This window comes from Rhinolophus sinicus, chromosome 17, assembly GCF_057876585.1.
Source record: "Rhinolophus sinicus isolate RSI-liver-muscle chromosome 17, RSI-T2T, whole genome shotgun sequence".
NCBI lineage: Eukaryota > Metazoa > Chordata > Mammalia > Chiroptera > Rhinolophidae > Rhinolophus > Rhinolophus sinicus.
The window spans coordinates 67,064,149-67,087,879 of NC_142517.1; the positions used below are offsets into that span (position 1 = coordinate 67,064,149).

Consider the following 23,731-nt stretch of genomic DNA (forward strand, 5'->3'; position numbering starts at 1 on the left):
AAATCAAGCTGTGGGCACCAGCCCCGAAGTGAGAGTCAAGATAAAGGTCAAGATTAGGAATAAGAGGCTTTGGAAAGTCATCTTCCTCACTTTTTCTTTTAGTATTTAGTATTCTTTTCTTTTAGAGTTAATATGAATCTCAAAACATAGTTATTGAAAACAATAGTTTTTTTGTGTTTTAAAGGAAATGCACAGCAGATTTAAAGTCATAAATTACTAATAGTCAGAAAAATCTAACACTAAGCCAAATATACTTCCGGAATAATAAAAAATATTTTTTTGGAGAGAAATAAAATGGGGAAAATATTTTTTGGAGAGAAATAAAATGGGGAAAAAAAGTAACCTTTTACTACAAAGCAAGTTTTTTTGTTTTGTTTTGTTTTTTCTAGTTACCAGTGAATTAGGCTCCATGTATCTTGTCCTTAACGTCTTGATAATAATTAACCTAGAGTAGAGACACACAAGCAATATGCATATGCACTAAGAATTTTAATACTAAACAGCATCATATACATTTACTGAACACCTACTGTGTCCCTGCTGTTATTTTCCCATATGTTCACTCATGTGTGAAAGAGTAGTTTTTGGAAGTGAGATCTAAAAGCCAGAAAGTGAGACTCATTTTAGTCTAAATTCCATCATAGTGTCTGAATTAAAATAATGCAGGCAAGATTTATCTTCCTTTTAATCCAAATATAAGAACAGACTATAGAAGTCACAGGCATTTGGAGATGCACTGTTTTCTCTACATACTAAGGCCACATCTTAGATATACTCTGATCTTTTCTTTAGAGAAAAATGTCTTTTTTTTTTTTGCTGTAATTATTCAGATAACTTCATGAAATAACATATACAAGTATATTGCACTGTTTAAAAGTGAGTGACACATAGTAGATATTCAATATAATTTCATTTTCCTTTACTGATATACAGCACTACTTTCACTACTATTACATACTAAAAAAGATTTAGAGATTAAATTACTTAAGGCTTGGGGCAAAATCAAGCTCTTTCTGTCTCTGTTTCTCTCTTCCTCCCTTTTTCCCCATCCCTGACTCCCTTCCTTCTTCCTTACTTCCTTCTGTGCATTCATGCATGTACATGTGTGATTTTTTATGTTAATAAGGACACACTTTATCAGGAAAACAAAAATTTGAATGTTCGCCTGCTTGAGTGTTAGTCTATTTTCTTTGCATTATAATGGCATATCCTAAATTCTATCTTTTAGAATTTTTGTTCTGCAGAAATATAATTATATTTAAAAATATATATCTGTGGTTGAGAAGTTTCATAGATACTGATTTAAAGTCTTTTTGTTTTGTTTTTTGTTTTTAACAGGACAGATCAGACCCTTTAGTATGCTTATATAGGTTGTGAATTTCCAAAAAGCACGCTATATAAAATACCTCAAACATACCCTAAAGAATCCACATGCTCCATGAAACATAATTTCCGGATGTTCATTACACTTTAGAATTGAAAGTGATGGAAAAAAGGTCTTGTAAAAAAAATAGCAGTTTCCATTTCCATATCAAGAAATGCAAGTACTCATGTCCTCAACTCAAGAGCAGAGATTTAAAAATTAGAATGTGGAAGAAAAGGCAAATTTTGTTTTTCAGAAGAGGCCTTGATTTTGTTATATTTCAGTTGGTACGTTTAGAATAAAATTTCTTTTCTAATAACCTACTCTATCAGGACTAATGCAGTCAACTCTGATGTTAATTTTAAGGTTGACTTGTAAACAAGAAGTCATTTTAGTTTGGTGAAATAGGATTCCTTTTTTGAATGACTGACTGACTGACTGACTGAATGAATGAATGAATGAATGAATGAAGTCTTGAAGTCTCCAAGCTGGCTACAATGTCCTTCACCATATTTATCTCTTGTCAAGTTCCACTTTTTTTTATCTATCAGGAAGCATTTGGTCATTTCATGAATTATTCTCTGTGTATTCCCTTTCATTCTTTTTTCTTTCTCTTAATATTCATATCATAAGCAAAGTTAAAGTAAAAAATGAATGAGCCTGTATTCTCCAATCCATGGGATCTGTGATCAGACCTATAAAAACCTAAGACAAGCTCCTATTCAACAGACACAATGGAAGAAAAGTGAACTATCACAGGAACAGGGTGCATAGAGATAGACTGTGCCCTGTGAAGCCAACTCCAAAATCCCTCATCTCACTGTATTTGTGTCTAAGAGTCAAGCCTTAAATTATCCGAGCCAGTACTTGTGCATGTGCCAGCTGCCAGTCAGCAGTTCTTTGCTTGAACCAGATTGTAAGTCCAGCATTTCAAGTGGAGAGTCTCTGAACCAGTCAGCAGGAGAATTTTCTGCTATTAACAGAGCATGTTGCTATGCCTTCTGGAAGTAGGTGGAAAGAATCAAGTAAACTATGTGACTATTACAAATTGAACTGCAAAGTAAAATTCATAGAGGTCACAGAATATCAGTAATTTACCTTAAACTAGTAATTTACTATCATTCCTATCTTGGCCCATTTTCTTCACCCTGCTTCAGTACTTCAAGGTCCATCTTTTCTTGTGTCGCTAGTATAATGAAGTTCATTGTTTCTTAATTAAAATGTGGCTGCACATTTTTTTCTTGCAAGCTCTCCCATCTTTTAATGGCAGTTTTCTTTTCTACACGGTTCCAAGGAATAAGTAAAGGAAGCTGGAAAATCAATCCATTGTACACTTTAACTTTGTCAATGCCATGCAACTTGACAGCACATTGTCACGCATCATGTATCAGGCGGGGGATAGGGAGGGATAAATAAATTTCCCTTGTTTTCTAATTTCTTACTAATGTAGCAAAAGGATGCTTCCAATTGGTGCAGGCCTCTCCCCAGTTTGAGTAGTTCAGCAGCTGCTCAGAAGCTTATCTGACATCCATCAAAGCCCAGCGAGGTTCATTTAACCTAATAGCTCTACTTCCTGGGTGTTTAAGACCTGTGCTCATCAGAGACTCAGGATCTTCCTTGCCTCAGGCAGCAAGTGTACCCTGCTGCTTTAAAAAGAGAGAGAGAGAGACAGAGACAGAGAGAGAGAGAGAGAGACAGAGAGAGAGAGCGTGCGCACGGGAGGAAAGAAGGAAGGAAGGAAGGGAGGAAGAAGAAAAAAGAAAGCTCCTCAATCTAGTCTCTGGTCTCTTTCTCAGGCTGAACTAGCTGGAACTAGGATTGATTTTTCTCACTTGGAAATTGCAGATGCTCTGCCGCAAGCCAAGGCCTTTATAAAGCATGTGGAAAGCTCCTATAGGGCTCAACAGACTGTCAGCAGGCTTTCCATCTAGATATTGAATGGACCAAATGAACATTTTTCTCTAAACATCTTCGGCTGAAGGGATTTTTACAAATTCCGTTTGTACAAATACAGATGGCTTCACTAAGAGACTACAAACTTTGTTCTTAAAACTAAGGAATCTGATTTTACAATCTGTACCATGTGAGAACAGACATTGAAGAAGTCACATGATCATACATACTACCATTTTCTTGGAAAACTGTTTCCTGGCAATACTAGTGAAATGGCCCCAAACCTGCGATGACTGTGGGATTTGGAGGACTATATTTAGTACTTTTCAGAGATTATCTGATGGCTGCCCAGCATCTTTCCTTGTACTGATTTCGAAACCCACGAGAAGAGCTGTTGTACTTCAATGTGTATTTCTCTAAATGCGCTTAGTTCTGCCCTGCGACTAGGGCCCTAACTTTGAAAGATGAACCACATAATGATCCTCATCTACAAACTGGAGGAATATGTTTCTGGCTGAAGATGTAACAAAGGCGTATCACAGATTCAAGGCTTAAAGGGGTAGACTGTCAAAGGTATGACACCAAACAGAATCACAGGTGTCTTCCAGATATGATTAGAGTACAAATAAGCCTCCTGGAGTGCTAGAGAAATTCCCCAATTATTTACCTGCTGACAGTTTTTTTTCCCCTCTTGACCGATGTCTGAGATATATGGAAATTATATGTTCTGAACTGTGGTGAAAACCCTTTCCTCAACTGTGTCCCTTTTCTGCTCCTTCCCTTTGGTTCATTCTCTCCAAAGAGTCAGTACTGACTTCTCCAGAACACAGGTCCCTTCTCTTTACACAGACTTGCATTTTACTCAGTGCCAGGACTTCTAGCCTTTAATTGTCCCCTTGTACGTGGTTTATGCAACTTAGCTTTTGTTTTTCTAGAGATGTGTCAATTCTTTAATGACCAGGGTTATTATGTTTTTCACTGTTTCTGTAGCCCCAGAAGCCCATGACATAATCCTAAGAGTTTCATTAAGCATGTGTGTATTGATGAATTGATTGCTATTCCTTTATGAAATTTAGGGCACTGTTGCTTTGCTAATGTAAAAGCAGCTATGCCCCTCACATAGAAATGGGAGGCTAAATTTAGAAAATTCAGAAGAGGGGAAGATGAAGAACTTGGCTCTCATCAGAACTTGGCTCTCACCAGGCCTGTGCTCCAGGATAGGGAGAAGTTAGATTTTCTCACTCAAGCTCTGTTATGATCAGTGATTGAATTTGTCAGGACTTTGTACCACAAAAAGAACCAGACTTCTTCACTGCATCAAATGTTTAAAAAAAAAAAATCAGGTCTCAGATCTAATTAATAGTCATATAAAAGCCAATTTCACAGTCCATTACTTCAGAGGACCAATACGGGAAATTTGAAGGGGGACTTGAACAAACATGGGCGTTCATGTTTGTGTTCCTTGTAGTGACCCAAGGAAAAAAACTGGAACTTCTTTGTGTCCCTTCACCAACTGATAGTGTTTGGCTCCATTAACCTAGACTATAACACAAAAGAAAAGGAATCAGGAGAAAATTTAAAGCCCAACCTCCTCAGTTTGCTTCATTAATAAGGCTGCAAACTCTTGCTTTCTTCCTCTCCCCCTCCTGTTCTCTTTTCGTTTCATTTAACTGAAGGTAATTCATCTCATTTTAATTAATTTTTACTTGCAGCATTATCATCCTGAGTATAAAGGCAAAAAGTTTTTTTTTTTTGTTTTTTTAATTACAATACTAACAGCATTAATTACTAGTACAGTAAATGCTTTGGCACCAAGGAGCTGAGGCAGCAATTGGTGAACATCTCAACAGCTGGCAAAGGCTTAGTCACAAAGGAGAAACCTTTCTCTGGCAAAAATACGAAGACTGTCTTCACGCTGATTGAGCCACAGTTTAATTGAAGATGACGTAGCCTGCGGACTAGGGCCAGCACTATGGCATTACAGGGAAAGGTTATTCACAGAGAATAATCTCTCTGGACTTCTTGCTAGGTTGACTGTCAGATGGGAACCCAGAAATCAAACAAATTTTGAAATATATGAAAACAACTGCAATGGCATTGCACTACAGGATGGATGAATATGATATCAAATACCTTTTTACCACCCATTTAATTTTTGCTCTACTAATGAAGAAGTAGTTGCATGATGTGCTAGAAAACCAAAACCCAGTACCTAATGCATGGCTAGACAGAGCTGGCCAGTGTTTGCATATTAACCTGGTAAACACAGGCAAACTTGTTCCACCGCCAAGCTTAAAAGGCTCAATAAGTATATCACAAAAGTGCCTTCTAAGTGTTTACCTTCTCGCAACTTATGTGTCTTATCTGTTTGGCAACCAAAATGTCATGAAGAAACATCTCTACCACACTGTAGACAGCTCGTAGAACAAATAGGTCCCCATTTCTGCCCCGAAATTTCCTTAATCTGCCAAAAGATTATACACATCCTTGTACCTTTATCATTCTCTACATATAGCTCAGTAATTTCCTCCCAGGCAATCTCCTTTATTTCCAGACATTTCTGTATACTTGTAATTCAGTTGCCCTCTCTTTTTCTCTCTCTATTACATTTTTTAGTTAATAACTGATACTTAAATATTTTTTAAAAAACATACCTGTACCATCTGTATGATCTAAAATTATTTAGGGAAAAAGAGAATCTGGCCTAATAACCTCTGATGCCCTTAGCCTTCTTCGGAAATTCTATTGAACACATCACACCTCTCTTCCCTTTTGAGTTTTGCCATCCTTTTATCCAGTTCATAAAACTTATATATAAAATGATACACTTTATTGCAGTTTAGAATTTTATTTTTATTTTATTATTTTATGTTTTATTTTTGAAAGAGTATATTAAGTAATTTCTTTGTAAATGTAAAATAATTTATAATGATTTTATGTAAAAGTAGCATTTGTGGCCTTATGTATGAATTTAACCACAAATTATAAGTGTTTCTAAAGAAAAGTGTGTTGCCAGTTCTAAATGACTGAATTATAAGTGAAATTTTGGAATGTGTGCTCTGTATATTGGAGCACCGGTATAGTTATTGGTAGTTAACTGTAGTTACTGGTATTCAGAAGCGCAACTCAGTGATATCCATATAGCAAATTTATCTCTAGCCTGTCAAAATTTAAAATAAGTAGGAATTTCCAGCTATTTTTCGCTTTGTGGTATTAACATTGATTTGAATTTAGATTTCATTTGTAACTACTCTGAGAATATAACTTCTAGATTTCCTTTTGTTTTTCTTAAACAAGTGAATCAATCTTGTGTTCTTATTTGAGGATGTGAGAGAAAGGCACATGTTTCTGTTCATTTTTCTCTGAATATCTTAATTTGGTAGAATAAGACTATACTTCCCCCCAAGAAAACATTTTCAAAAGAAGTTTTGGTATATGATATTTTGTTCATGAAATTTCCATGAGAAAGCTTACCAACCATAATGGAAAAAAAAAAAAAAAACCAGAGAAAATTAATTGCTGGATATTCAGATTTTTGTAAAACATGACATTTATTTGGATTTTAATTTGTCAAACATTTTTCCTACTTTTTTAATCCAAATGGGTTCACTGATCCCTGGAGCAATGTGATAGAGCTGACATTTCCCAAGTGGTTCCTCAAGTTATCCTTGGAAAGAGCCTGTAGGAAATACTAGATGAGACATTGAATAGACTGCTTGCCCTTAATGGCCCAGCTTCCTTCATGGGTAAAGAAGGGATTAATGTTAGTCATCTTTTGAAAATCCACGCTAGTTTTCTTATGGCACCTACATTTGCTTTAGTTGACACATTTTCCATATGATAGCACTTAGAATTGACCTCCCTTATTTTGGCAAATTCTTTTCACGTTTAACAAGAACGAACTGATCACCACCGCTACAACAACAACATCGCAATGCTAAAGAGAATCATAGTGATAGCAATAGCTATCATTTAATTGAATACTTACTGTATATACTTACTACTATATGGCACTAACCAATTTATTACCCTCATTTTACATATAAGGTGGTGAGGCTCAGAGGGTTCAATGCTTTGCCCAAAGTGACATGATCAGTAGGATGAAATCTGAACTAAAATCTAGGTCCGTCTGATCCCATAGCCTTAGTTGTAAATATTCTAGTGACACTAATGATGAAATTATACATTTGGGTGTGTCTCTTCAATACCTTTAAGAATGATTAATGTATCACTTAGCCTTGGCAACATTGATTTCTCATCAAATACTATCACACGAGGCTTTATGGAGGGGTATCTTCTCTAATACTTTGCCACCTCTTCAAGACGAGTTTTGATGAATATGGGAAAAACTATGGCCCACACACATACGGAGGATTTAAAAAAACACTAAATTTATAGAAACTGATAGCAATGATGTTCTTTCCCTTTTGAAGGCAGGCTCCACTAATCTTGCACATCCCATGTTTTGCCTTTTGGGCCTGACTTACATTATTTTTTTTTTCAAGAAACCCAGCTTGTGTTCATCATGTACAAATATACATCAGTGTGTTTAGATAGCTACATCCTTGTATGTAATTAATGTGAATTAGTAGAATGTTGTATTTTCAGTCTCCTTTACACCAATACCAGTATGGTTGAATTTTGATAAGACTTTTAAAATCACAGCTGTTGCAATGCTAGGAAACATTATATGATTGAAAGTTATGACCCTTTAAAATGTGCATCAACTTTCATTTCCATTGTTCATTACTTAATAGACAACAAACGGGGCTATCTCTTCCATATGTGAGGTGTCATCCATAAAAGTCATATATAGGGTAGCAGATAAGAGAGAAGAGGAAAGGCAGGGCAAGATGATGAGAGAGATAGGAGAGGAGAAACAAAAATAGAGAAGGAGCAGTGGAGAGAAAAATAGCTTGTAAATAAGTAAATAAATAACATCAGTTAAGCAGAGTAAAACTGGACTTTGCATGTTATACTCAATCATTTAACAAATATTTATTTATCACCTGATCTGTATCTGATATATGGAGTCAAGTGAGGGAAATTCTAACCCACAATTATTATATAAATATATATTCTGATTAGTGCTAAGACAAAAATATGCCTGGGAGATGTTCCTTAAATTAGGTAGTCAGGTAAGACCACTCGATGAGAAGTTTCTACCTACATGAAGAGAAGTACGAGAGAAGCTTTTTGGTTTCATTGACAAGCATGTAGGTTATACTGGAAAATGTTTGTAGTATAGCAGAGTCATTTCATGAATCCTGAACAAGTGACTCTGTGATGATTTAGATGCTTCACTACGAAAGGAAGTTGGTTTTAGAGGAACTTGGAACAGAATGGCAAACCCACGTTTCACTCTCAAGAAGAGCCCCTTTCATTTCTTGGTGACAGTAATAGAAGTAATCAGGATAAAACACTGTTTGCATATTTCTGGGGGAGAAAAATCCATGACTTAAATTTGTTACATAATGGAGGGAGAAGGAAGGAAGGGCTACAAAAGACAATTCTGTGCTGGTGTGCATGGAGTGGGGTAGGAATGGGGAATTTGTGGGGCCTGGGTCCTCAGATTCCACTGCAGGAGAGGTTGGAAGAGGGTAGTCTTCCTACTATAATAATACCCGCCTGCATTTTATGAAGCCCATCTGTGGCATGTCTACATTACACACAAAAAAAGAAGGAACAATAACCCTGGAAGGGATTAAACTACCTAATATATAATTCTGCAAGGAGGTGGGCCATAAAAGGATGAAGAACAGCCAATACTAGATGTCACGGACTCTCGATAAGGGAGTGCTTGTGGTGTTAGGGGCCTTGAGTGATTCTCCCGTGATCAAAAGATAAGTTCTATAGGCCAGAGGATGGTGTCCCTGAGAGACAGTTATGAGAACAGCTTCTGGTGATAAAATAGAGCAAATGGACTGCTCTATCCCTCTAGCAAAGATCAGCAACAGGATGAGAGAGAACCAAGGAGTACCAAAAAGAAAATTTAATTTGCTGGAATCACCTTCTAGTAGAAGTGAAATAAATGGCCATTTGTCAAACTTTGATGTCGTCCCTCTGGGGTAGACAATCAGCTATTTTCAGAAGCTGAGGAGACAGCCTATCGTCTGAGGAGGGGACTTGACTATGAAGCATGAGAGTGATTACCAGCCTGGTACCTAACTTTCAGGACAGTGGGGGAAGGGGAGTGTGGAGATTCGTGGTTGCTGGTCTGTGTAGCCGCTCATGAAGCTTTGGGGGAGAATTAGAGAAACCTGTCAGTTGTTCACTGGTTAAATCAATAATTTTAACCTGTGAAAAAGAAAGATTTGAAGAGGTACCAAAAAGAACATTCAATTTTATTTTGAAAGCTGGATAGCTAGATGCACAGAGTATAATTGTGAAAAGATTAAATAAACCAGTCTCAAGGCATAAAATAAAAAATTATGGAGGTTAGAGCTTATAGTTTAGATATTGGAAGATGATTTGTAAAATTGAGTACCTGTTTGGAGAACTGATTGTTATTTAAAAGAACGACACATCATAAGTTAAGACAGCTTAGGGTAATGCTTATTTTCTGCATTTTATTAATTTTTTAAATATACAGAAAATAAGAATATGGTGACTATCCAAATATTCAATTCCTGGACTTAACAGTTACCATTTTGTAATATCATCTATATTTTGACGATTTATTTTAAAGTCAATTAAAAAATCTTATAGTTAACCGTAATAATGAAGTTTTTAATTTTAAATACACACACACACACACACACACACACACACACACAAAGTCTGACAATTAAGTTTGTGAACTTGTTGCAATGATGTTGCTAACCTTTTTTGATATCACCGGGGTTATTCATTATAAATTTGTGCCAACTGGACAAACAGTTAATCAAGTTTACTGTTTGGAAGTGCTGAATAGGCTAGTGAAAAAGTTAGACGACCTGAACTTTTCACCAACAATTCATGGCTCTTGCATCACAACAATGCACCAGCTCACATGGCACTGTCTGTGAGAGTGTTTTTAGCCAGTAAACAAATAACTGTATTGGACCACCTTCCCTACTCACCTGATCTGGCCCCCAATGACTTCTTTTTTTAACCTGAAGATAAAGGAAATATTGAAAGAAAGACATTCAGGATATCAAAAGTAATACAATGATAGCTCTAATGGCCATTACAGAAAAAGAGTCCAAAATCTCTTTGAAGGGTGGACTAGGCACTGGTGTTGGTGCTTAGCTTCCTAAGGGGAGCATTTTTAAGGTGACTGTAGTGATATTCAGCAATGAAATCTGTAGCACTTTTTCTAGGATGAGTTTGCGAACTTAATTGTCGGACTTAGTGTGTGTGTGTGTGTGTATTTCCCACATAGCTCCAATACTGTTATTACACTTAACACAAATAACAATAATTCCTTTGTTTCTTAATTCTATCTACTAGAAGGCCTATATTAATTTTCTAGGGCAGCTACCAATAAACTACCAAAAACTAAGTGGCTTAAAACAAGAAATTGATTCTGTCACATTTCTGGAGACTAGAAGTTCAAAATCAAGGTATGGTAGGGATGCACTTCCTCTGAAGTCCCTAGAGGAGTACCCTTTTTCTTGTCTCTTCCATCTTCTGACAGCTCCAGGTGTACCTTGGATTGTGGTAGCATAGCTTCAATCTCTGCCTGTGCAAATGGAATTTGCAACTGTGGCTCTGTGTGGTTCCTTTTTCTGTTTGTGTCTTCTCTTAGAAGGACACTAGTCATTGGATTTAGGGGCCACCCTAAATTGAGAATGACCTCAGTTTGAAATTCTTAACTTTATTACATCTGCAAAGAATCTATTTCTCTATAAGTTGACATTCACAGGTACTGAAAATTAGGACTTGGACATGTCTTTGGAGACATATATCCACTACATGGTCCATCTTCAAATTTCCCCCAAATTCTTTCTAACATACTCTTTACAGCTGGTTTGTTCAAATTACTATCAAAATCCATTCAATCGACAAAGTGTTTATTACAAGTTGAGAAAATCTGTTTCCGATCAATAAATCAAAAGTACTGTAAATTCATTCATTTAACAAATATGGATTAATACTAAGCACTCCCTAGAGGCCAGACATACTGTCTTCGTTGCTGGGTATACATACAGTGGTGAACAAAATAGACAGGGATTCACTTGGCAGGTCACTCTGGGCTGACAGCACTATCACAGAGCAATGTGGCCTCACAAGTGTTGCTTCAAGTCCAATGGGCTGAAGGAGTGTCGCTTTCATGCTTGGATGTCAAGTTGCCTTTTTTTGTGTGCCTTTCACTTCTCCAAGGTTGACAGGCTTTTTCTCAGATCTCGGAATTTTTGTCGTGTGTTGCTTCATTGGTTACATGTTAATAAGCACTTTATAAATGAGAATCATCAAAGAGGAGCTAGAAAATAAAAAGGCTGTGAATATTTTCAGAAGATAAAGAACATTTTTAGATCCCTCCAAAATATTGCCTTTTTTTTTTTAACCAAATGTTTATTATGTTATCTAGTACTGGATTCTGTATCCATTTGTCACATTCCATTGGAATCTGTGAGTTGAAAAGTTAATATAAGAAGAAAAGACAGAAACGGAATAAGTGTCTACCCCTCCCTTTTTTAAGGAAGCCCTTAAAAGTATGATTTTTAATATTGCCCACCTGTTTCTTGGATATATTATGCAAGTGATCGAGTGAAGAAATCTTCACTAAAATGCTTGGTTATCCTCAGGTGAAGGGTCTAATTAAGTGAGCATTACTATTTTTATTATTTTCTGGGCATGGTTTAAAATAATTATGGTTGGATTATATGAATAGTTGTTCCTTGAAATAGCTAACCCGGCAGCTTGGTCGGGAGGTTATGATCCTGGAGTCTTCGTCCTGGTTGAGTCATTAAGTAACAGAGAGCACAGTCTAATTAAATTTGACATCCTCACAGAGGGAATCATACCCACAGGTAGTACTGCAGCGTGAAACTTCAGGAAGGATTTTTATTTTTTAAAGAAAGTTCATTAGAAAGAGACTGAGGGGGAAAGTTTGAAAATGAAAATTTATGAAATCAGCAAAGAAGCCACTTTCGAATATTCCCCTAGAGAAAGAATTAGAGCTGCGAAAGTATCAGCCGTTTCCAAAGGGTTGTACAATCTTCTGCACAGTTGGTATGCACAAAGAGTCAGATCTCCGGCAGCCACGATGTGAGACTGAAATCACTATGAACCTTAACAAGTCTCGTGTAGTTAAATATGATCCCGTGCACGCAATGTGTCGTTAGGGAATGTGACCCTTTTTAAAATATTAAACACAACTACTGTAATATCAACATTAAATGCCAGACTTTCAAAAGGGTAACACGCAGTATCACCACACGTATAAAACTCTGTTTCACTTTTTCACATTTCTTTTAAATCTGTTTATATGAACACATAGTTTACATGGTTGAGATACCAGTCTACAGACCATTTTGTGGTTTGGTTTTCTATTTAACATGATAGTCTAAACATTTTCAGTAGCTTTCATATTCTCATATATATTTTTAATGTTTTTAAGTGGCTTCATAATGTTTGAATGAATTCATATACCACACTAAATCAATCTCCTATTTTTTGAAATCTAGATTGGTTTTTATTTTTTATTATGATAGATAAATTTCAATTAATTTTTGACCAATATAAATAGTCTGGTATTATTTAAGTGCTTAATAAGTATTCAAAGATGGGATGAAAACAATGATATTTGTCCTTTCTTGGCTAGAATTACCAGGAATGTCATTCTGAATTTGGAATTTATATTACTTATCCAAAGGGCTGTATATTTTACAGTGTCACCAAATTGTATGAAAACCTTTTACTCTCAACCTCTCCCATATTTGTTATCTGTTAAACAGTTAAAAACAAATCTAGGTTAATAGTTCCTTTAGTTTGAGTGCATTGTATTGTATCTATTACACAAAATAAGAATATTTTTCCCTTTCTACAGTTTATGTATTTTTCAAAAGAGGATTTTTATGGAAAAACCACGGAAGTCCATTTACAAATGAGGGAGCAGGTAAAAGGTGAGAATAGAGGGCAGCAGAGGTAAGGAAGACGTGCAGTTCCTTCATCGAGCTCGCCCTTGGCTTCTATAAAGTTGCCTTTTTCTCCCCATCCTTTTCTTGTGCCCCAGTATACACTGTTCACATCACAGAACTCCCAAACACAGTTCCTATCGCCCAACTTCACATCCAGAACAGAAGTCCAACCAACAACACTAGAATGCAAAATTTTGAGGTTAAGCCTTTTCTTACCTCACATTTAAATAGCTTCATATAGAAATGTTTTTGTGCCCTGAAGGGGATACTTAAAAATTTCAAAACGAGAACCAAATAAGTAGTTATTAAAAAGTAATTTCATCCTTGGCAGGCGACTGTCAGCCCATAGGATGCAGCATTATGGAAATAAACAAATAGCTTTTTTTTTTTTTTTTTTTTTTTTTGAAGTCATAAAATAAGCATAACATCACAGAATGCCAGAGCTGGAAGGGGGTTTAGGGATCCCACTCATTTTGTAAATGAGGAACCATGTCCACACAGCTTAGTGTTGGAGCTGGAACTAGAACCTACATTGGGGCAGCATGGTATGTGTGGGGGGATATACAACCCCATCATTATGGATCTTTCTTCCAGAAAGAAAAGCAACCACCAATTCTAGTGGAGGTGAGCCCCATGAGGTGAGACTGGCTCCTCAGTCCCAGCTCATCATAGATGCTTAGTAATTGTCTTCTGGATGAATTTTCACACTGAAACTGTGAACAAGAAGTCTTGAGGAAGAGCGATAGAAAAAGGCCATGTCGATGTGTTTGCTACACCACCTACCCACACATATTCTTGTTCACAGAATGTTACACAGAGGTTTCTGGCTATTGTCTGCAAAGTTTTAAGTGTTCCTCACATCTCTTCAGTGTCTTCAGTGGGGACAGGGGGAGGGGGTGCCCAGTGGCTTGGCCAGTGCCTCACTGAGCACAGCTCTGCCAGCGTCTGCTGTGCACAGCAACTGTCTGTCTGAGATTTTGTGATCATGGAGGTTCTGCCTCTCTCACACACACAGACAGAAACACATCCACACAAACACACATTTGGAAACTACTGGTCTAGATGAGCTATCTCATTTTACAGGCAAACCCGTGGAGCCTCAGACAGGCGGAATGGCTCAGTGACTTCCCTAGCTAGTTGGGAGGTGAGGTGGGAGAATCGAGAGGGCTATACTTTGGAATCCTGAGGTTCTTGGTACAAAATCTGCCTCCATTAGTTTATCAGATTTGTTAACTTGGGCAAGTTACTTAACTTGCTGAGTCTTAATCTTCTTGTTTATAAAATGAGGTATTAGCATTTTAATACAGGCCAGTTTTAAGATAAAATGAAGCAGTTTCTATAAACAAGTAGTTTCAGTATTTTGAATAAATGTGTGGAATATTTTTGTTGTTTTCTTTTTTCTTAGTCTCAGGGTCAGGACTGAAACTATGCTTCCTAAATCCCATGTAATACTCTTTTGACTACAGAATGGCTGCTTATACTGCACATGTCACAACCGTTTTCATTCGTGCTTGATTATAGCAGTTAGATAAGTGGCCCCAAATCCCTTATCTCATTCCTCGGTTCCAGTTTGATAAATACAAATCCTGAAACTCCTAAAGGTATGATATCTGAGAATCCATAATGGCTGCTCCATCACACAACAAATCATGATGCCTGATAGGAATAAGACATGGGTGTCTTGAACTGTCCACCTTCTTTAATGTGTGGCAGCACAAAATTTCCCTAAGTCCCAATACTCTCCTTTTCAGTGACTGATAAATTATCCTTTATTATACATTTTCCCACATTTAGCTTCTGTTCCAACCTAGGTTCTTCTCTTGTCATTGCTCCTCTTCCTTTGATTCTGTGTTCCTTTTAGAACCATCTTCTATGCATGCGTGTATGTGTGTGTGTGTGTATTACACATAATACATATTGTGTATATATATAATATACAAACACGTGTACACATACATATACACACATATGTAAATGACAATGCAAAATGGCAAAACACTGTTAAAATGTATGTAGTTCTTTTGCTACTAGGGCTGAAGGGCAGAAACATAAACTGTTACCAGTAAAACATTTGAACCAATTTAGAATACAGTTAAAGAGCTGAAGACTGATTGCATGGATTAAAAATGAAAGCAGAAGGGAGACAGATGCAGCCCATTTAGGAGAGAATTGCCCGGTCGTGGGAGGTTAGCAGTGAATTCCACGCGTTTGCTGGGCAGAGAAGACCTCAGTGCTGTAACACTGGGAGGCATATTTGACAAATCTGTATCAAAACTGTTGGCAGGTGGGGGTGGTGATGGGCTAAGGGAGAGGCAGTGGTGGCAAGGGGAGTTTTAACTTAAACAGTAAAATTGTGAGTATATTCTAGTAACAAATAACTAGGAGAACCCCACTCTTTCTGTACTGTCTTAAACAGAGCTCATCAGATAAAGCCTGTTATCATCATCCTTGCGCAGGGGCCATGCTAATCTTCTCTGTATCGTTCCAATTTTAGTATATGTGCTGCTGAAGCGAGCACAGCCTGTTATCATCTATTGCATTCCATAGGTAACATATTGACATTTGATCCGTGTTATAATATTTCCTTCTGGAATAAATTACGTAGTTTGTATCTTCTTTCTCCTAAATCCATTAGCTGTTGGGTAAGTCTGCCTTTTCCCACATCTCATGGGCCCTACTGCTCTTGGAAGGTGACAACATGGAAAGAAGAGTCCTACTCCTTCCTCTCTGCCCAACTAACTCCCCAAACTTGACTCCCGCTGCTGAATGCCAGAATCACATGAGTCAGGGCCCTTTGCTTTCTTGCATTGTCAGATTGCTCAGTAGCATCTTCACATGCTGAAAGTTGTAAAGTGTGCTATCCTTTCACCTGAACTACTTTGGGAATAAAAGCTTCTCCTAAATGCTGTGAACTAAATATGACTACTCCCTGCATTATGGCCTTGGGTGGGAGCCCCTGTGGGGTTCTCACAGTCCCCCTAATTCCCCACCCCAGCCCCAGGCAGATATAAGCAGTGTGGTACAGAGGTTGGGAACAAAAGCACCAGGATTAGAAATACCTGATTTCAAACATTAAACTGGGAAAATTACCTAAGCTTTCTAATCCTCAGTTTTGTCATTTGTAATTGAAGATAATAGTATCTTCACAGAGCTTTTGTACGAAATAAATAAGTGAATACCATATAAAATATTTAGCACAGTACTTGACCCGTGGCAGTGCTTTAAAACAAAACAATAGAAAACTGTAATCCTATGTACTTCTTCCCACAAGGCTGTAACCTCCTAGGGGCAGAGACTGTGTCTAAACACCTGTGCAGGACATAGCAGACACCTGATTAATTTGGAAGTCATGAATGCAAGATGTATGCATTTAAAAACAAATCATCAAACTAGAGCTCAGAAGATTAAATAACTTACCCAAAGTCATTCCTTGTTAGAAGAGTTGGAATTTGAGGCCAGATATATTTTATTATACGCTGCCAGTCAGTCTTCTATAACATAAATGCTTTTTTTAGTTTCTTTGCTTTGTGGAGGGTTGGCTCTTGCTTTTCCAAGCATGATTCTGTGAGCTCTACAGGCTTGGTGATGAAAACAGCCATAAATCCTTGGGACTCAATGTTAAAGTGTTTTGGCTCAATTACCTGCATGAATTTATTTGTTTGGTGAAGGTGGGAGCTCATACCACAGCAGCCACCAGCAGTGAGAATTAATCTCCTGAGTCTTAATTAAAACAGTCTTTGGAGAATACAACTGCCTCAGGAAGTGCCAGAAATCTCATTTGAAAGCTTCCTGATTGTGATATTTCCAATGTCATATTGCAGATTCAAGAAACTTGGGTGTTTGAAATAAGCTTAGGATAAGAACAGCCTCACTTTAACTGCTTATCTTAACCACCAAACCGTCTGTTCTGCTCCCATCATGGTTTCTGAACAGCACATAAGAACAAACGTTCCTCTCTCGGTGTCCCAGTTTTGCATCTGAACATGATCTATTTCCAAAGTAGTTTATTTCTCTCCTTTCCCCATCAAGTAAAGCAGAAACTGGCTGTGAACATTTCAACAGAATTGAAAGAATCTTCACGTCTTCCTAATACCTCCTCCCCAACACTCCTCCCTAAATATCTCGTTTTAAACTCAGAGTTATGGCAGTGAAGTTTTTTTCTTTTTACCATTCACATCCAATTCATTACTACGCCTACTAATTTTTTTCCTAAACAGTTTCTTATATATCTCCCTCCTCTTTACCTCATGCATTAGATTTTTTTTTTTCTGTTTCTCTTCTTTTAGATTCTTTCATGCCCATACTGTTTCAGACAAGATGTAAAAGTAATTGGCTTTAGATAATAAAGCAGGGCTACCAGGGAAAAAAAAAACACAAAACCAAAAAAGCCAAGAAGCTAATTTGATCCTATGCTCTATTACAAATGTACATTATCCAGAACAAGGGCAGTGAATGTCACTTTTCTTTTCTGTCCTCATCAGAGCATACCTAAAGTAGTGCATTCAATTCTGGCCACATTTAAAGAACATCAAGAAACTGACGGAGTTCCATTACAGAGTGATCCAGATGGCAATGGGCCTGGAAGTCATGGGAGGTAAGGGACAAGTTAAAAACCCTAAGGAAATTTCTTTGGAAAAAAAAAAGAGGCTAAAGGGTACAGACAAACCAAGATTTAAAGGTATGATACATAGTATGAGGATTAAACTTACTTGCAACGATAAAACTTGAACCACTGATTGGAAACTAAGGATAAGTGGATTTCAGATCCATCTAAGGAAGAATTTTCTAATATTTGAACTACATAAGAAGGGTTAAGTACTTTTGTGAGCTTGTAACTCTCCTGTCCCCGAAGCTGTTGCATAGCTACTTATTCCAGATTTTGTAGGATGTAGTCATGTACAGAGAAAGGAAATAGACCACATGACCTCTTGGTCTGTCTGAAATGCTGAATGACCATGATTCTTCAATCATTTGAACCTTGTTAGTCAACATTTTTTCTTTCTTTTCTGTTTGTCTCTTAAAAAAAAAAAAAGCTTTATTGAGGTGTAATTTACATATGAACGTCACCAATTTAAATGAACATTGAAGCTTTTTAAGACTTTTGTTTTTTTAAGCAGCTTTAGTTTCACAGGAAAATTGAGAGGAAGCTACAGAGATTTTGCATATACCTCCTATCTCCACTCACACTCAGCCTTCCCCATTATCAGCACCCCCACCAGAGTGGTACATTTATTACAATTGATGAACCTACACTGACACATAATTATCACCCGAAGTCTACAGTTAACCTTAGGATTCACTCTTGGTTTACTTTATACGGGTTTGGACAAATGTATAATGACATGTAGCCATCATTATAGTATCATACAGAGTATTTTCACTGCCTTAAAAATCCTCTGTAGTCTGCCTATCCATTATTCTCCCCCACCAACACTGACAACCACTGATCTTTTTGCTATCTCCATCGTTTTGCCTTTTCCAGAATACTATGTAGTTGGAATGATAGAAAATGTAGCCTTTTCAGATTGGCTTCTTTCACTTAGTAATATTCGCTTAAGGTTTTTCCATGTCTTTTCATGGTTTAATAGCTCATTTCTTTTAGCGCTGAATAATATTCCATTGTCTGCATGTACCCCAGTTTATTTATCCATTAATATACTGAAGGACGCCTTGATTGTTATTATCACTTCCTTAGTGAACACCTTTTGCTTTGATCAACATAGTTATCCCCACCTGCCATAGTTTATCCTGATCACTGGACAATTCATGCCATCATCTCCCCCAATTCTACTCAAGGAGTCTTCTCTGATTAAACTCACCTCTCGAATTGCGTGGTTAAGGTTCAGGCTTAGAGACTATAACAAATACACCAGGGGAAAAAAAAGAACAATGGCAGAAATGTAATAGGCGGTCATTTCTCTCTCCAGTAACAGCTCAGAGGTAGACAGCCTTGATCAGGGTGCTTTTGCATCTTTGATAAGTGGCCTCCATCTCTCTGACCCAGGCAGTTTTCCCCCTGCTCACCTTGCAGCAGCGCCCTCCTGGAAATGTGCCAAGGCAGGGCATGCTCAATAATTTAAAGAGCAAACTTGGAAGTGGAACTTATCACCTTCACTCACATTGCATTTACCAGAATTTGGTCTCATGGTTGCACCCAACTGTAAGGAAGACGGTAATAGAGTCATCACAGAGTGAGCAGGGACTGGCTAAAACTCGATTATAAATGAAAGGGAGAATGAATAGGAGAACATCTTACCGCTGACCAAAGCAACTGCTCAGCAATTACTTACTTGTATTTACTTGGGTGTTGTTGCTGTATTTTTATTTCCTTTTTATGACAGCAAATTTTTCTTTTCAAAAAACAGAACAACTTTATTTTGCATCATAATTTGCCATTAAGTTCCATTTACAGTTTAGGGATGAATTTATATGTTTAAAATGTGTAGCCCTTGATCTAGCAATCATTTTTAACTTTGCCTTTCTTCAGTATGAAGTCTCTATACTTTAAAATGAATGTCCCGCAATTCGTCTACAAGGAGAATTGGTGATAGAGAGTGAAGCTTCAAAGTCTGAGCATAGTTTAAATGTACACAAATTACAAAGTGATCCACTGAAAATTTTCATATTACTGGAACTTCTCACTGATGAGATTTAAAATCTTTACATGTTCACACAGGTCACAGTATTAGTGCTGGAAAACAGCAGAACCTGGTGCTTAAAGAGACAAGCCAGTCAGGTTTCCTGCAAGCTGCTGCTTCTCAGTGTGTGCACACAGTGTCACGGTCACCCAGTGTGAATACACACTGTCACGCTTACCAAACTGATGACAAGGGAAGAATGCAGTAAGGAACTAGCACTTCCATCAACTTGCAACTCCAAAACCTGTTTCCATGATTTTTATAAGCTTTAAACAGATGGTCATTAAATGCTTAAACATTTGTAGTATCAAATCAACTTAGAAAGGTGTCTTTGAAGTTAATTTTACTTCCATAGTTTCTTTGAAGTTTTGTCTCTAACCAAAATGAATCTAAATTAAATCTGTGCCTTAATAGGGTAAATGGTAAAAGTGAAATTGCATAGTGAATATGCTCAGAAGAATGTCAGTCTATATGGAATTGTTTTTCAATTACTTGCCTCTCTATACTGTTTAAAATCGGCGTTTCCTTTTATTCTGATGTTTAGCAGGACATATTATAGTATTGCCATAAATAGAAAGAAAGCTTTCACCTTTAGCATCTTTAAAATATGCTCAGAAGGTAATTTTCTCATCATTCCTGAATTATTTTGCACCTAGAACTGAACTTTGCGTATTTCTCCAATTGGCTGATCATAAGCATTCTCTCAATTCCATCTTCCATTTATTTGATACCACAGCACACATGGTTCATTATTTTCCAGAAGTACTAGACTGTGAATTGCTTCATGGCTGCTCAACAAACTGTGTCAAGCAATAAAATCCTGTGTCACTGCCTTGGGTAAGAGCCTCCTTCCTTAGCATTCTTTTCAGTCTTTATCACAATCTGAATCCAATTGTAACCTGACTTCTCTCTTCTGTTACATATGAGGAAGCACAATCAGAATACTGACATATGCTTTAACCCCTAAAACCAAGGTCCCCTGCTATGATCTCTCTCCTGCTCATTTCTCACATTTTATTTATGTCTGAAAATAAGGGCTGGTAGATGGCAGAGTTTTCATTAAATAAGACATGACATGGAATTCTCTCTTTAGGGTAAATTCTGACCCCAAATTAGTTGTCATTGTTTTGCCAGATTGACTAGTTCTTTTAGATCTAGGGCCCACATCGGGGGTATCTAATAAGAGCTCATTCATATACACATAAAATTGTCAAATTGTTGCCCACTACCATATTTAATCTGTGAATAATAGATCGACCCACCTTACCCTCTTTTAGATTCTCAGTATTTATTTTAAATACCCTAAAAGCCCTTGGCTTTCTTATAGTTCTGGGTTAGCCAGGGTATAAAGTCAACCTCGCTTAATACAATCTTCGTTACTGCTTTTGAGTCATCTTTCTCTGTCTCCTCATTCAGTCATTCACTATTAGAAGTTTTCTCTACTACTGGTCTATACTGTGCATTTATGTTTTCATATCATTGGCATCATTATAATCACAAATACGATATGGGGCACTAAAGCCAGACCCATATTATTTATTTCTAAATAGTTCCCTATTAAGTGAAGAGTCAAAAAATTAAAATCCCAAAATCTCTTTGTTCAATTTGAGACCCTAGACTAAGGACTAAATACCAGCTCATTGACCACTGTTTGCTTTTCTTTGGGCTTCACCTTAACATTTTTGAGTTCCCCCAGATCAAAGTACCCTCCCCCTCAAGCACATATGAACATAAACACACACACTGAAACCACAGTGCATGAAAAAGACACCTCACTTTGAACCTTACCAGCTTAAATAATCACGTGTATGAAAAAAAATATGGAAAACTATATGCATGAAGAAAAACAAATAAAAATACACATACTATAAAAATAGAGTCGAATTTAGGGAGGATATTTATATTAAAATAATTGAGAAAAACATTTTGTAAAATCTTACATACATTTATAAGAAAGACATTTGCAAAGTAGGATTAAAAGGAACTTTTTTACCTTATAAAAGGAATCTACTAAAAATATAGCAAAATACTTAATTGTGAAATTAAGTATTGCCTTGAAAATCAGTAATGAGACAAGGATGCTTCTTATCATATCATCACATGGAAAGCTTCATAGCCAGTACAGCAAGACAAGAAAGAGTAAAAGGCATGAAGATTGGAAAGTGAGAAATAAAGCTGTTATTATTTATAGAAAATATGATTGCCTACATAAAACAAGCAGATTTATGCACCATTAGAACTATGAAATAGTTTAGGAAAGTGGTTGGATATAAAATCAATATACAAAAAGCAATTGTGTTTGTATACTTCAGCAACAAAGAACCGATTTCTATATTTCTCCTCCTGGGTAACTTTAATGGCACCTATATATAATGAGTGGGGCGTGGATGCTGAACTTGCAAAAAGATGGGGATTTTCAGGGCACAAGGCAAAAGTAAAAGGTAGCAGCATCCTAGGGGAGCTTATATGCAAGTAGGAAAGTTTTCTAGAGCAGGAGTTACTGGAACCACTATTCAATATGGGTAGAAATGAGCCAAAGAGAGGATGTGGATGGTTGGGACCAAGGTAGCCTTATGATGTGATATGTAAGAGATGCAGGCCAGGGCAAACAGAATTACAGGTGTCAGAATAAATCAGAGACCTCAGGGGAGGAGCTAGGTTTAACTTTCCAGGCAAAACCAATGAAGACAGTCACTGAGTAATTCACTGAAAGGAAAATGTTAAGGTTTTCTAAGTAAAGGAAGGTGGGAATTCATGGTATTTATGCTAATTAAAGATGAAAGGCTAGAGCTCTGGATAGGATAGAATAAGCCGATAGAGACCAATAGGTCTCTACACAATTGGTTAAAACACGTCCCACTTTCCATTGGCCAGGAAAGAGTCCTCAAGTTTGGTCCAGTAAAGGTCTGGGGACTGAGGATAAAGAAGTCCCTCAAAGTTCACGGTGTTTTCACAGCTTCACCTGGTTTAGATGAAATGAGTCAAACAGCATTCAGTTTCTGTATCTCCTGAGCAAGTGCCTCAGCAAATGGAACATTTCACATTACCAAAGTATTGCACGGTGACTGGATCTAGATTAAAGGCCATTTTAAGGGGCTCATTAACCTGTGGGTGACAGGAAGCCTCCAAGAGCAGAATGACGGAGACTACTGCCCTGGGGCTGGAGGCACTGTGGCAGTCTGGAAGAAGAGGGTCATGTTGCAAATCACAGAGAGGAGTTGACTGTCCCTGACTCTTGCAAAAAGAAACTGATTTCGTTTTATGGGGGGGGAGAAAAAATCCACTGAAGCACAAAGATGAAGAAAACACAGTCCCTGCCTTCCCAAGAGGTCTTAACATTTTGAATGTTTGGATGAGCTTAGTGTAAAGAGGCAAGGCTGTTTTTACATCTGTACTGCCTGGTGCCTCCTGAGCTTCACCAGGGCCCAGAGGAGCCTCTGCTGGGAGTGACAATTAACAGTCTAGGCACATGCTAGGAGCCCATGCATGCAAATGAAAAACAAACAAACCTGCAGTTAGTTGGGACGGAGGGGCAGGGAGGAGGGACAGAGAGCAAATGAAACAAGAATCCACCCATCCAATGAATTCTTCTCTGCTCACGTTTCCAAACTGCACAGGCTTGGCTGAGCGTGCACCCCACTTGTTAATCTTCTTTTTGCATCCCTGTGTTTGTGGCTGTCAGAACTCCATATTATGTAAATTGGGTTTAAGCAATTAAGGCAGTAATGTTTCCCTTGAAGAGTTTGACAAGGTGGTGGGAGCTTGGACTGAAT

The 23,731-nt window shown here is 37.4% G+C and overlaps 1 protein-coding gene and 1 non-coding gene across 3 annotated transcripts in view; one reads left to right on the forward strand and one right to left on the reverse strand.

Moving 5' to 3' along the window:
• The window catches only part of LSAMP (limbic system associated membrane protein), a 591,338-nt gene that overhangs the window by 193,584 nt on the left and 374,023 nt on the right, over positions 1-23,731 (forward strand). The window lies entirely within an intron of this gene.
• LOC141568184 (U6 spliceosomal RNA) lies at positions 15,732-15,838 on the reverse strand. Its single transcript, XR_012491228.2, has one exon. It is a non-coding gene; the product is annotated as a U6 spliceosomal RNA (small nuclear RNA).